Raw genomic sequence first — 13,228 nt, 5'->3', positions numbered from 1 at the left:
GCTGGGTGTCGAGGGAAGTTCATCTGACTGTCACTGTGCGTCAAGTGCATTAGTAACAGCCAGCATGTGGCACCAGCGACTGGTTCACACCACCAAACTGAAGGAACTTAAAAATCTGGTAAATGGAATGGACTTTTCTGCAGAGAAAGAAGTTCTTTTCTGTGAAGCCTGCGTGGAAGGCAAGCTGTCTAGAAAGCCTCACAAGCCAGTGGGAGAAATCAAGCAAATTGCAGTTGGTTCATAGTGATGTCTGTGGTCCCATGCAGACTAGGAGTCTATAGGTGGGTCAAAGTACTTTACGATGACTATTCTAGATGTTGCAAATGATACTTTATGAGGCAGAAGAGTCAAGTGCTTAGCAAATTCAAGGACTTTGAGAAAACATTCTCCAATGAATGTGGAGAGAAAGTGACGACTAAGAACGGACAATGGTGGAGAATACACATCTAAAGAATTTCAAGAATACTTGAAGGCTCAAGGTATTCATCATGGAACAACTGCTCCTCACACACCTCAGCAAAATTGTGTGGCAGAAAGAAAAAATTGCACATAACAGGTGCTGGTCATATAATTAGAATATCGTGAAAAAGTTCATTTTTTTATTGTAAATTATTTTTAAAAATGAAACTTTCATATATTCTAGATTCCCTACATGTAAAGTAAAACATTTCAAAACTTTTTTTTTTTTTTTTAATTTTGATGATTAGAGCATACAGCTCATGAAAGTCCCAAATCCAGTATCTCAAAATACTAGATATTTAGATAGATATTTACATTTAAGTTTCATTAAATGACCATCCCTACAGTATAAATTTCGGGTATCTCTTGTTCTTTGAAGCCACACTAATGGGAAAGACTGCTGACTTGGCAATGGTCCAGGAGACAATCATTGACACCCTCCACAAAGAGAGTAAGTCACAGATGGTCATTACTGAATGTGGTGGCTGTTTACAGAGTGATGTATCAAAGCATATTAAATGCAAAGTTGACTAGAAGGAAGAAATTGGGTAGGCAAAGGTGCACAAGCAACAGGGGTGACCACAAGCTTAAGAATACTGTCAAGTAAAGCCGATTCAAACACTTGGGAGAGCTTCACAATGAGTAGAATGAAGCCGGAGTCAGTGCATCAAGAGCCACCACACTCAGACTGTGGCAAGGGGGGCGTGGTTCAGCGAGGTCTGCGGCGGGAGAGAGCATCGGGAGATCTTTGGTGAGTGAGCGAGTTAAATGTAAATCACGAACACCTGTTTCTCATTTCAGTAATTGGCGCGGAGACAGGTTAAAACGCCGCGAGAAGCAGGAGTCGGTGAGAGAGAGGGGAACTGCTGACTGAGCCGCTAGTGCACGACTAACTGGAGTGAAGCCCATTGTGGATTGTACGTGCCGTGACCAGGAGTGAAGCCCTTTGTGGATTGTATATGCCGTGACTGGAGTGAAGCCCTTTGTGGATTATTTTGTTTTGTTGTTGTGCCTCGCACAGTTTTTGTTGGACTTTTCTGAATCTTGAAAATAAAGCTCAGTCAGCAGTTGAACACCGACCCTGTCCCCTTCCTTCCTAGACTTAAGAATCTTATTTGTACTACACAGACATCTTCAGGAAAAGGACTACCAAGCCACTTCTGAAACAGAAACAACGTCAGAAGCATCTTACCTGGGCTAAGGAGAAAAAGAACTGGACAGTGAACAGTGGTCGAAAGTCCTCTTTTCAGATAAAAGTAAATTTTGCATTTCATGTTGAAATCATGGTCCCAGAGTCTGAAGGAAAACTGGAGAGGCACAGAATCTAAGCTGCTTGAAGTCTAGTGTGAAGTTTCTGAAGTTAGTAATGATTTGGGGGGCCATGACGTCTGCTGGTGTCAGTCCATTGTGTTTTATCAAGTGCAAAGTTAATGTAGCCATCTTCCAGGAGATTTTGGAGCACTTTATGCTTCCATCTGCTGACAAGCTTTATGGTGTTGCTGGTTTCCTTTTCCAGCAGGACTTTAGCACCTGCCCACAGTGCAAAAAACACTTCCAAGTGGTTTGCTGACCATGATATTACTGTGTTTTATTGGCCAGCCAATATGCCTGACCCTTGAATCTATGGGATATTTTCAAGAGAAAGATGAGAAACAGTCGATCCAACAATATACAGATGATCTGAAGGCTCAATAGTGCCTCAGCAGTGCCACAGGCTGATCACTTCCATGCCATACTTCACTGATGCTGTAATTTGTGCTAGAGCAAGTCATTTGCTGTAATATGTGCTGCCGACCAAGTATTGAGTGTACAAATGAACATACTTTAAAGAACCATTTTTTGATTGATCTTAGGAAATATTCTAATATTTTGAGATACTGGATTTTGGACTTTCATGAGCTATACGCTCTAATCATCAAAATTTAAAAAAAAAAAAAAAAAAACTTTTGAAATGTTTTACTTTACATGTAGGTAATATAGAATATATGAAAGTTTCATTTTTAAAAATAATTTACAATAAAAAAATGAGCTTTTTCACAATATTCTAATTATATGACCAGCACCTGTAATTGAAGCAGCAACCATGCTCTCTTATGCTAAATTAACAAAGACATACTGGGCAGGGCCTGTAGCGACTGCAGTTTACATACAGGACAGACTGCCCACATCTGTTCTGAAGCAAGAGACACCCTACCAGAGATGGTATGATAAACAGCCAAATGTAAGTCACATGAAAGTGTTTGATTGTGTAGCTTATGCACATGTTCCAGATGCAGAAAGAAGAAAACTGGACAAGAAGGCTGTGAAGCTACGTTTCGTAGTATATGCCAACAATGTGAAGGGCTATCGTTTGTTTGATGAAGAAAGAGGAAGAATTCTAATTCGTCGGGATGTGATCTTCAATGAGTCAGACTTTGACTGGAAACAAGAAGTGGACATTTCTTCTTCGGAGAATGAAGTTAACATGAAAACTGATGAGACAACATCAGTCGATGTTACTGTCGATGAGACTGCTTAAGAAGGCATCAGGATTAAAAAAAACACCCAAGAGATTTGGATATGATGAGTTTGTTGATCTGGTGACAGTTGGTGTTTGTTGTGTTGAGGATGCGGCTGATTTGGAATATGAATCGCTGTTGGAAAATGAGACGTGGGATTTAGTTGAGCTACCACAGGATCGGAAGGCTAAAGGATCACGATGGGTGTTCAAAATCAAGCATCAGAGTGATGGTCGAGTGGAAAGATACAAGTGCAGACTCATCGCTAAGGGATTCTCACAGAAGTATGGTGCTGACTATGATTAAACTTTTTCATCCGTGGAAAGATTTAGCTCAATTCGTACATTGCTGTCCTTTGCAGAGTAGCATGTGCATCAGATGGATGTAGTAACTGCATTTCTGAATGGACACCTGGACCAGGAAATCTACATGGAACAACCAGAGGGATACATCAGATCAGGAGAGGAACATTTGCTATGCAAACTGAAGAAGTCAATATACGGGCTGAAGCAATCTCCTCGCTGTTGGAGCAAAACCTTTACAGAGTTCATGAAGAAAATTGGCTTTAATCAGAGTACATCCGACCCGTGTGTGTTTGTAAGATCTCGACAGGAGCTGGAGATATTAGCTGTGTATGTTGAGGATCTGATACTAATCACAGAGTCGCTGGAAAGAATGGAAGAGCTGAAATTTGCTCTTAAGAAGTGCTACAAGATGAAGGACATGGGAGAAGTTTCCTATATTTTGGGTATCTTTGTCATCCAAGTCAAGGAGAAGAAATGTATGTTTCTTCATCAGAAGCATTACATTGAAGCAATTCTTCGAAAGTATGGCATGCATGATGCTAACCCCATTGCAAACCCAGCTGATGTAAATCAGAAACGGAAAAAAAACGACAGTCAGTAAGCCTGTGAACTCAAATAACTACCAGTCTATGGTAGGTAGCTTACTGTATGCTGCTATGGCAACACGTCCTGACATAGCACAAGCAGTGAGTGTTGTATCATAGTTCAACGCAAATCCAAGTACTGCGTATCTGAAGGCTGTGAAGACTTACAAATTCTCATTTGTAAGTCGCTTTGGATAAAAGCGGCTGCTAAATGACTAAATGTTCTGTTACTTCCTACTTCCTTTTCAGATAATAATAAAGAAATATGTGAAACTTAAACAGATTGTCTGTCGTTCTTACTACTTTGAGTAATGATAAAGCAAGATTTGTTTTACAATCTTTAATGTTTCATCAGTCATTGACGTCAGAGCTCGGCTAATGTATGTGCTGTTATTGATACTGTTAATAATACAGTTCCCACATGTGCACTGCAATACATTAGAAATATACACATCAGTTTGTTGATGGACATATGTAACAAATATCTCAGGAAGGAGACATTAGACACAATTGCAGAGGTTTTATTAAGAAAATGAGTAGCGATCAAGTTCAAAATTTTAAAATAAAATGCTAAAAACAGCAATGAACAGACAAGATAAGAGAATCACCAAATCAGCTCCAACAGAGAGGATCATACAAACAGTCTGAGTCTGTCCATTACTGTATTTATTATGATTAAAAACTCAGTCAAAACGTGTCAAAACTCAGCAGTATTTTATTGTAATCTTGTAGGCATCTCTATTTCCTCTAGGTGCTGCGAGTTCTTCCTCCCTGCAATATAAATGCATTCATTGATCTCTCATATGTGTTTTTATCAAGACTGCAGATTGTTCCAGATCAGATGAGTGTGAATCATCAGATTGTGTGAAGCTCAAACTCACCAGCTCTTCTTGCACAGATGATCTGAAGAAGAATCACAGTAGGAGCAGCAAACACTGCGATCTCAACAATCATCAAAATCACTGCAGGAAACACGTGTGGACAGATGAGAGAGAGGAAGAAGAGACTGAATCTCTGAAACTGTACATGACTGAAGTCAAGGGTATCAAACAATGAATGATTATTGACAAGCATTTACAGACTGACTGATAGTTTCAGTGTTATAAAGCTGTCGTCATAAATGAACTGCAAACAAAGACGTGTCGTACCTCTGAATAATAATCCAGCAGTCCTACTGACTTCAGTTGATGCTGTGACAGCTGGATCTGTGGATCACATCTGTTAGTTCAGTTCAAACATAATTTAACATATGAACATCATCATCATCATCATCATCATCATCACATAATAATTGAGCTTCACAGAAATGATGAATATGTGACCCTGTGTGAACTTCACTGTTCCTCAAGACTATCCAAGACATTTCTTTTACAATCTGCTGTAGTCCAGAGCAGCTCTATATTAGTGTGACTCAGTTATGGTGCTGAAAGCTGCTCACACTAACATGGGATGACTGGTATGTTTATGAAACGCTCACTATTATAATCATTTAAGCTCAAAACATGTGAAGGCCAATTCTCTGAATTAGTCCTCTGCATTTAACCCATCCAAATTGGTGTGTGCACATTAGGAGTAGTGAGTAGTGAACACACACACACACACACACACACAAACACACCCGGAGCATTGGGCAGCCGCTGGTATCAAGAATCAATGACTCTCTAACCATTAGGCCACTGTATCATAGGATGTCATGAGTTACACTAGTCGTCTTTATCATTATGGTCATGACTCATGTATACCAACATGTCATAGACTCACTGACAAATCTATTTAAAGAGCTACTTTTTTTTAAATGATTTTTGTGATGATAAACCAGTCTGTGAGAACCAGTGCAAACCACTGAAGAGAGACTGATGATGTGTGACAGTGATCATGTGATCATGAACCTTGTGTAGGAGCTGCTGCTGTAGTTTGGCTTGATTTCTTCTCGATTTCTGAGCTGCTGACTGGAATCAGTGTTGTTGAATGGACTGGAGCTGCAGAAGATGAATGTTTGGATACATCTTTAGGACATTAACATCATATTTTCATACTTTATCATGACATGCAGTTTGTGCTCCATCATCACTGTTCACAGTGGCAGTAATTGAGAAGACCACATAAATCATACATCAATGGAAAGCTTATTTGTTCATCTTTCAGTAAAAATGGTTCTTTGGTCCAGGGTCACATATTATTTATGTCTTCTTTATATGAGAGTAAAACACTGAGCTGCTGTCCATAAACCTTCAGTTTATCCTGAATTAATGACATTATTAAGGCTTGAAATTCCTAAAACTGACCTCCTCCACGGCTCATACAAGACTCAAATAGATTTGTGAAATATTTAATGTATGATCCATATAGGAGGTCAAATTTATGAATTTTAATGCATTTGATGGCTGTAATGGCAACTTCACAATGCTAAAATGAAAACGTCTCGGGTTACTTGTGTAACCCTGGTTCCCTGAATAAAGGAACGAGACGCTACGTCGAAACGACGTGATGGGAACCCTCTGCGCATTGCGTCGTGAAGCACCTCTGTATCCAACCAATGATGAGACGGGACGTCAGAGGCGGGTGACGTCACGGACCAGGAAGCTATAAAGCACACCCAGAACAAAGAACGCTAGCTTCTGGAATATGTCTGAAGTAAGCGCTCATAGGTATGCCGGGGGTACGGCAACGTGACGTAGCGTCTCGTTCCCTTATTCAGGGAACCAGGGTTACACAAGTAACCCGAGACGTTCCCTTTCATGGGAACTATCGACGCTACGTCGAAACGACGTGATGGGAACGCTATCCCGACTAGGCCGTACAGCCAAATACATGTCTGTTATCTTGTTGACAGTACCGCTGAACCTGGAGTGGAGTTAATATCTAGATTGTAAAATCTAATAAAAGTGTGCTGGGATGACCATCCAGCTGCATCACAAATATCCAACATGGGAACTCCTGACACCAGGGCCTTAGAGGCCTCCATACCCCTTGTAGAATGAGCCCGGACCACCAAAGGACATGGTTGTCCGGCTGCTTTGTACGCAAGAGAAATGGCCTCGACCACCCACTTGCTCATCCTCTGCTTAGACGCTGGGCCCCCTTTCTTAGGGGACCCATAACATACAAACAATTGGTCTGTCTTACGCCACAGGGCAGCTCTGTGGACATAAGTATCTAGGGCCCGGACAGGGCAAAGCAGATTAAGTTTTTCCTGATCCGCACTCCTAAATGGAGGGGGACAAAAGGCCTGAAGTACAATAGGACCCGGAACATTAGTGGGGACCTTGGGCACATAGCCCGGTCTAGTGTGTAGGAATGCCTTCACCATTCCTGGTGAAAATTCCAAACATGATGGCAAAACTGATAATGCCTGCAGGTCTCCAATTCTTTTAAGAGACGAGATTGCCAATAAAAATATGGTCTTGAGTGTAAGGAACTTCTCAGAAACTTGTTCTAATGGTTCGAAAGGTGCCTCAGCTAACCCTTCTAACACTACCGCCAAATCCCAGGCTGGAGTCCTAGAACGTACCACAGCTCTCAGTCTTAGAGTACCACGGAGGAAGCGTATTACTAGGGGGTCTCGACCCACCGAGGAACCCCCTAAAGAAACATGAAATGCAGAAATAGCTGCAACATAAACCTTTAGTGTTGAGTGAGTTAACCCTTCCGAGAATTTTTCTTGGAGGAACTGAAGCACCGAATTTACAGGTGCGTGGACAGGGTCCGTTCCGTGTTGATTACACCAAGCAACGAACAACTTCCATTTGTATAGATATAACTTCCTCGTGGAGGGAGCTCTGGAGTTGAGAATGGTCTCCACAACCTCGGTTGAGAGACCAGAGTCTATGAACCTGGCCCCCTCAGAGGCCAGGCCCACAGTTTCCATAATTCCGGGCGAGGATGGAGTATCGTACCGCCCGCTTGTGACAGGAGATCCTGTCTGAGTGGAAGCTCCATCGGGGAGCCGTCTAGTAGAGATATTAGGTTTGCAAACCAAAACCTTGTCTGCCAGTATGGGGCCACCAGTATTAGACTGACCCCGTCCTGGCGGATTTTCTCCAGTACTCCTGGGAGCAGAGCAACCGGGGGGAAAGCGTACAGACGTAGCCTCGGCCACGTCTGCACTACTTCTGCCATAGGAGCTCCGCCACCTCGGTGTGGAGTCTCCACTCCCCGGGCCTCGGCCCCTGTCTCGACAGGGCGTCTGCCCCCACATTCTGATTCCCTGGGATATATGCCGCTCTGAGCGAGAGGAACTTCCCTTGGGACCACAGGAGGATCTGACGTGCCAAGTAGTATAGTTGGCTAGACCGTAGACCCCCCTGGTGATTGATATAAGCGACCACCGTTGTGTTGTCCGTGCGGACCAACACGTGATGGTCTCTCAGGTCTGGGAGGAAGTATTTTAATGCAAGAAATACCGCCATCATTTCCAGCCGATTTATATGCCAGGAACGTTGATGGTCCTCCCAGAGACCCCGAGCCGAGCGACCACCCATGATCGCTCCCCAGCCCGTGAGGGAAGCATCTGTCGTAAGCATTCTGCGACGACGAGAAGTCCCCAACACAGGACCTTGGGACAAGAACCAAGGCTTCCTCCACACGGCCAGAGCTCGAAGGCATCGCCGCGAGACTTTGAACGTGTGGAGAGGGTTTCTCCTCGGAGAAAACTCCTTGGTCTTGAGCCACCACTGTAAGGGTCTCATGTGCAGCAGGCCAAAAGGTATCACGTTGGACGCAGCTGTCATCAGACCCAACAGTCTCTGAAACTGTTTCACAGTTAGTGACTGGCCTATCTTTACCCCATTCACGGCTCCGAGAATGGAATTCACACGAGCAGGAGACAGATAAGCCTGCATCGTGGTGGAATCCCAAACTACCCCTAGATAGTTGGTAATCTGACTTGGAACTAATGCACTTTTCTTTGCGTTGAGCCTCAGCCCAAGCTTTTTCATGTGTGACAGAACAACATCTCGATGCTGAGCTGCCAGCTGCTCCGTTTGAGCTAATATCAACCAATCGTCGATGTAATTCAGTACGCGGATGCCCTGGAGTCTCAGTGGAGCCAGAGCTGCATCCACGCACTTTGTGAAAGTGCGGGGTGATAAGGATAGGGCAAATGGAAGAACCCTGTATTGGTAAGCTTCGCCCCTGAAAGCAAACCTGAGGAACTTCCTGTGAGAAGGATGGATGGATACATGGAAGTATGCGTCCTTCAGATCTATCGCAACAAACCAGTCCTCGGACCTGATCTGTGGGACAATCTGTCTGAGTGTAAGCATTTTGAACTTTAGTTTTTGTACAGAACGATTTAGTATTCGTAAATCGATTATGGGACGCAACCCTCCATCCTTCTTTGGAACGATAAAGTAGCGGCTGTAAAACCCTGACAGCTTGCTGGGAGGAGGAACCCTTTCTATAGCCCCTTTTGCAAAAGTGTCATAACCTCTTGTTCCATAACCAGAGACTGCTCTGGGGTTACCACTGTGGGAAGAACCCCGTTGAACCTGGGCGGTTGAGAACCGAACTGTATTCTGTAACCCTGTTCTATAATGAGCAGCACCCATTTCGAAATATTCGGGAGAAGTTTCCATTCTTACATAAATTCTACTAAGGGAACCAGTCTCTTGAGACTGGCCTCTAGTGTTTTTTGAGCACTTGGCTCGTTGGTCTGGACCGGCGCACCGGTAGACAAACGAATCAAGGAGGATCGGTGGGAACCGCTGCGCCCTGTCGCACACTGGGTGGCAGGGTTGGCAGAACGGCCCCTTGAGGGCACCGAAGAGGCGCTGACACTTGGTGTTTTAATATCAGGACCTCTCCGGAGGGGACTGCCCTCTGAAACCCTGGCCGACTGGCGTCAGGATTTCTTCGAGGCCTTCCGAGAGATAATAACGGTCCTCAGATCCGTTCTACCTCTGGAAGGCCTTGCCTGCGTTGACCACCCCGGTCCCCAAGTTTTTTGCGGGGGAGCACGGGTGGCCACGCTGACTTTTTGTTGCTCTCTACGAGCAGAGGAGCTGGCTACCGGCCGAGGCTGCTCCCGCCCAGCAGTCTCGGGGGGATTAATGCGGCGGGGAAGGAATCTCTGGAAGGCCGCTGACTGTTTACGTGTCTCCTGGAACCTGTCGACGACTGATGACATAGCATCGCCGAACAGGCCCACAGGAGACAGCGGCGCATCCAAGAGGACATTTTTATCTTTGTCCTTGATGTGAGATAGATTCAGCCACAGATGCCTCTCCGTGGCCACCAGGGCTGCCATAGAGCGGCCGATTGACTTGGCCATCTCCTTGGTGGCCCGGAGAGCAAGATCTGTGGCTTTACGGATTTCCTGAACCGTTTCAAATGTAGCTTCCCCGCTCTCGTCAATTTCCCCCAGCAGGTCAGCTTGGTAGGCTTGTAATATTGACATAGTATGTAAACAAGCCGCCGCCTGACCTGCCGCCGAATAAGCCTTTCCCACCAAGCCCGATGTTGTTCTTAGGGGCTTAGTGGGCAGTGTCGGGGTCTTGAGGGACGATGCTGACTCAGGCGAGAGATAGCTCGCAAGCGTCTCTTCTACCGGAGGCATCGCCCCATAGCCGTAGTGTTTCAGCCCCATAATATTACTATATGTGGATGTTTGGGGGCTGAAAACACGATATTGGACTGGGCGATTCCACGTCCTCGACACCTCGGTGTGGAGATCGTGAAAAAACAGCAGACCCCGACGCTGTGGTAGTGACCTAGGTTGGAGAAAGCGCTCATCGAGTTTGCTACCTCCAGCAGCTCCTCATATGCTGGTGATGAGGATGGCGGTCCCTCATCACCAGGGTCGACGCTTACTACATCAACCTCCTCAGAGGAAGATATATTAAGCGCCGGTGCCTCTCTCCGGGGGGAAGAAACCGCAGAGCGTGCTTCCACCGCCGGAGAAGAGAGACTGGGTCTGGCAGGTAAGGGAAGAGATGAGGCAGAGCCCGTCTCAACCCCCTCCACCAGATCCATCTGTGAACCCCACGAATGCAGCCTTCGCTGTGCCTTAGCAACAGCGGGACCAGACCCGCGGGGAACACGGGACGCAGCACTCTCCTCGAAGAGTGCTCGCCGTGATCTCAGGACTCTCAGTGTGAGCCGTTCACAGTGGACACAGACAACTCCCTCGAGAGCTGCCTGTGCGTGTTCGGCTCCCAAGCAGATAACGCACATCTCGTGTGTGTCCCCACCCGAGATGAATCTAGTGCAGGGATGCACACACTTCCTAAAAATCTGCTTGTCCTGAGCTGTGTCTTTTTGTTTCTCCGCCATTGTTGTTTTCTACACTGAAATATATATATATATATGTCTATAGTGAAGTGCTTTTAACTGAATCTTGTCCTCAGACGAAGATATCAGCAACGTGGTAGACAAACAACACCAAATAAGACACACAAGATACAGATAGCGCTTACTGAAGACAACAGAAGCTAGCGTTCTTTGTTCTGGGTGTGCTTTATAGCTTCCTGGTCCGTGACGTCACCCGCCTCTGACGTCCCGTCTCATCATTGGTTGGATACAGAGGTGCTTCACGACGCAATGTGCAGAGGGTTCCCATCACGTCGTTTCGACGTAGCGTCGATAGTTCCCATGAAAGGGAACATACAGGATATGAATCATGTCTGTGGTGAATGAAAACAGACAAGACAAAAAATGGGATATCGTCAAAAGATCTGTCCATTAAGCCATGCAATATAAACACAGAGTCTTCTGAAACTGAGTTAGAAAAGTTAGTTTCTCACCTGAATACTTGACAGTGTATCTGACTGAGGTCTTTACTTGATTTCTGAAAGTAAGCCGACATCTCCACTCTCTGTTGTCATCTTCCTTCAGGAGTGTTGTAGTCAGATTGATGATACAGAGTCCTGAAGATGATATCTGATATCTGGAGTCTGTCGTCAGATTAACACCAGCCTGATTCACCCACAACAGATGAATTTCCTCAGAACGAGCCCAATTATCACAAGATTATCCATCATATGAATACAACTGACAGGAGAGAGTCACAGATCGACCTGGACTGATCTCAGTCTGTGAGGATGATGATGATGATGATGATGATGATTAAACTAAACACAAGACACAAATCACATTACAGACTTTAGTCTTTTAAAGAGTTTAAAGAGAGGATTGGGACCTTTTTAAATTAACCACATAATCATAAAATTACCATGAAGAACATGCAGATAAACATGTGCATCAGGTCCTTGTTTTTGTTCATTCATAAATTGTTGGCAGTTGTAAAATCCAGGATCTTCTTTTGTGACGTTCTTGATGTTCAGAGAGCAGTCAGACCCCAGACTCAGTCTCTCATGTCTCTCTGTGTCTTTCTTCTTTTTCCCTGAAGTAATCAGTTCAACTGCTACTGAATGTCTGAAACTGTTATAGCTCCATGTAGTTGATGTGCAGTCAAAAAGAGCATTATTACAGGGCAGACGGACATCTTCACCAGAACTGATGAACACATGAGCATCATCTACTCCACTGGTACCTGAAACACAAGTACATTTGAGTGATCATTATGTTATATATTAATAAATGAAAATATAAAACATATCAGCATAAAAAGCAGAAGATTCATACAGTCTTTTCCTCACTTAATGCAAACACACTCTCCAGAATAAACTGTTTTTCTTCATCAGAGAGCTGTTCAGATCACTCACACACTCTTAATATGAAGATAATGTTGATCATCAGATGTTTGAGTGTGACTCTATGTCCAGTATCAGGAATAATACACTGTATGTATCAATACACAACTCTGAGATCACAACTTGAATAAACTGATCATGTTCAAATGAACTCTTTCACAGACTAACTCCACTCTTTAGAGAAAGTACAGATTTCTTTACCTGTGAGAAGTGAGCAGAGAATGATCAGTCCCAGCAAACACAGATCACACTTATCAGACATTTTCTGTTTCTGTCAGTCTTCCTCTTCATTATACGCTCACAACTCTTTCTCTAAACATCATCAGCTCCTCCTGTGTTTGTTAACTTCCTCTGATCTGAGCGAATGAGTGTTTCAATCCGGCTACAGTTGATATATAGTGACGCTGTGCCAGTGCGTGATGGAGAAGTGTTGCTTCACAGCTCTCTTATTAATATCCACTCTAATTCTTTTGTGTTGATTTACAGTACACTTTTACTGTAATAGGAACTGTCCCTCAAGAGCATCTTATGGTGACGTGTTCAATAATAAGAGCTCAGGCAGTTTTAACCTACAATCATTCTGTAAACACCTCAACAGGTTAAATCTTCCCTCTAGAGAGCGAGTGCTGACTGTTACCAGTGTTGTGTTGAATGATTCACTGTCTAACCACCACAACCACTAACCTAAGAGGAACAGATTTGACACGACACTGATTGAGAAACATGTTCTT

General features: G+C 44.2%; 1 pseudogene; it reads right to left on the bottom strand.

Moving 5' to 3' along the window:
- Positions 1-11,526: 11,526 nt before the first annotated feature.
- LOC137035019 (uncharacterized) lies at positions 11,527-12,759 on the bottom strand (annotated as a pseudogene).
- Between the last annotated feature and the right edge of the window lie 469 nt (positions 12,760-13,228).

Source organism: Chanodichthys erythropterus, chromosome 13, assembly GCF_024489055.1.
Source record: "Chanodichthys erythropterus isolate Z2021 chromosome 13, ASM2448905v1, whole genome shotgun sequence".
NCBI classification, from domain to species: Eukaryota; Metazoa; Chordata; class Actinopteri; order Cypriniformes; family Xenocyprididae; genus Chanodichthys; species Chanodichthys erythropterus.
The sequence above is the reverse complement of the archived record's forward strand: the minus strand, read 5'-3'. Positions and strand labels throughout refer to the sequence as shown.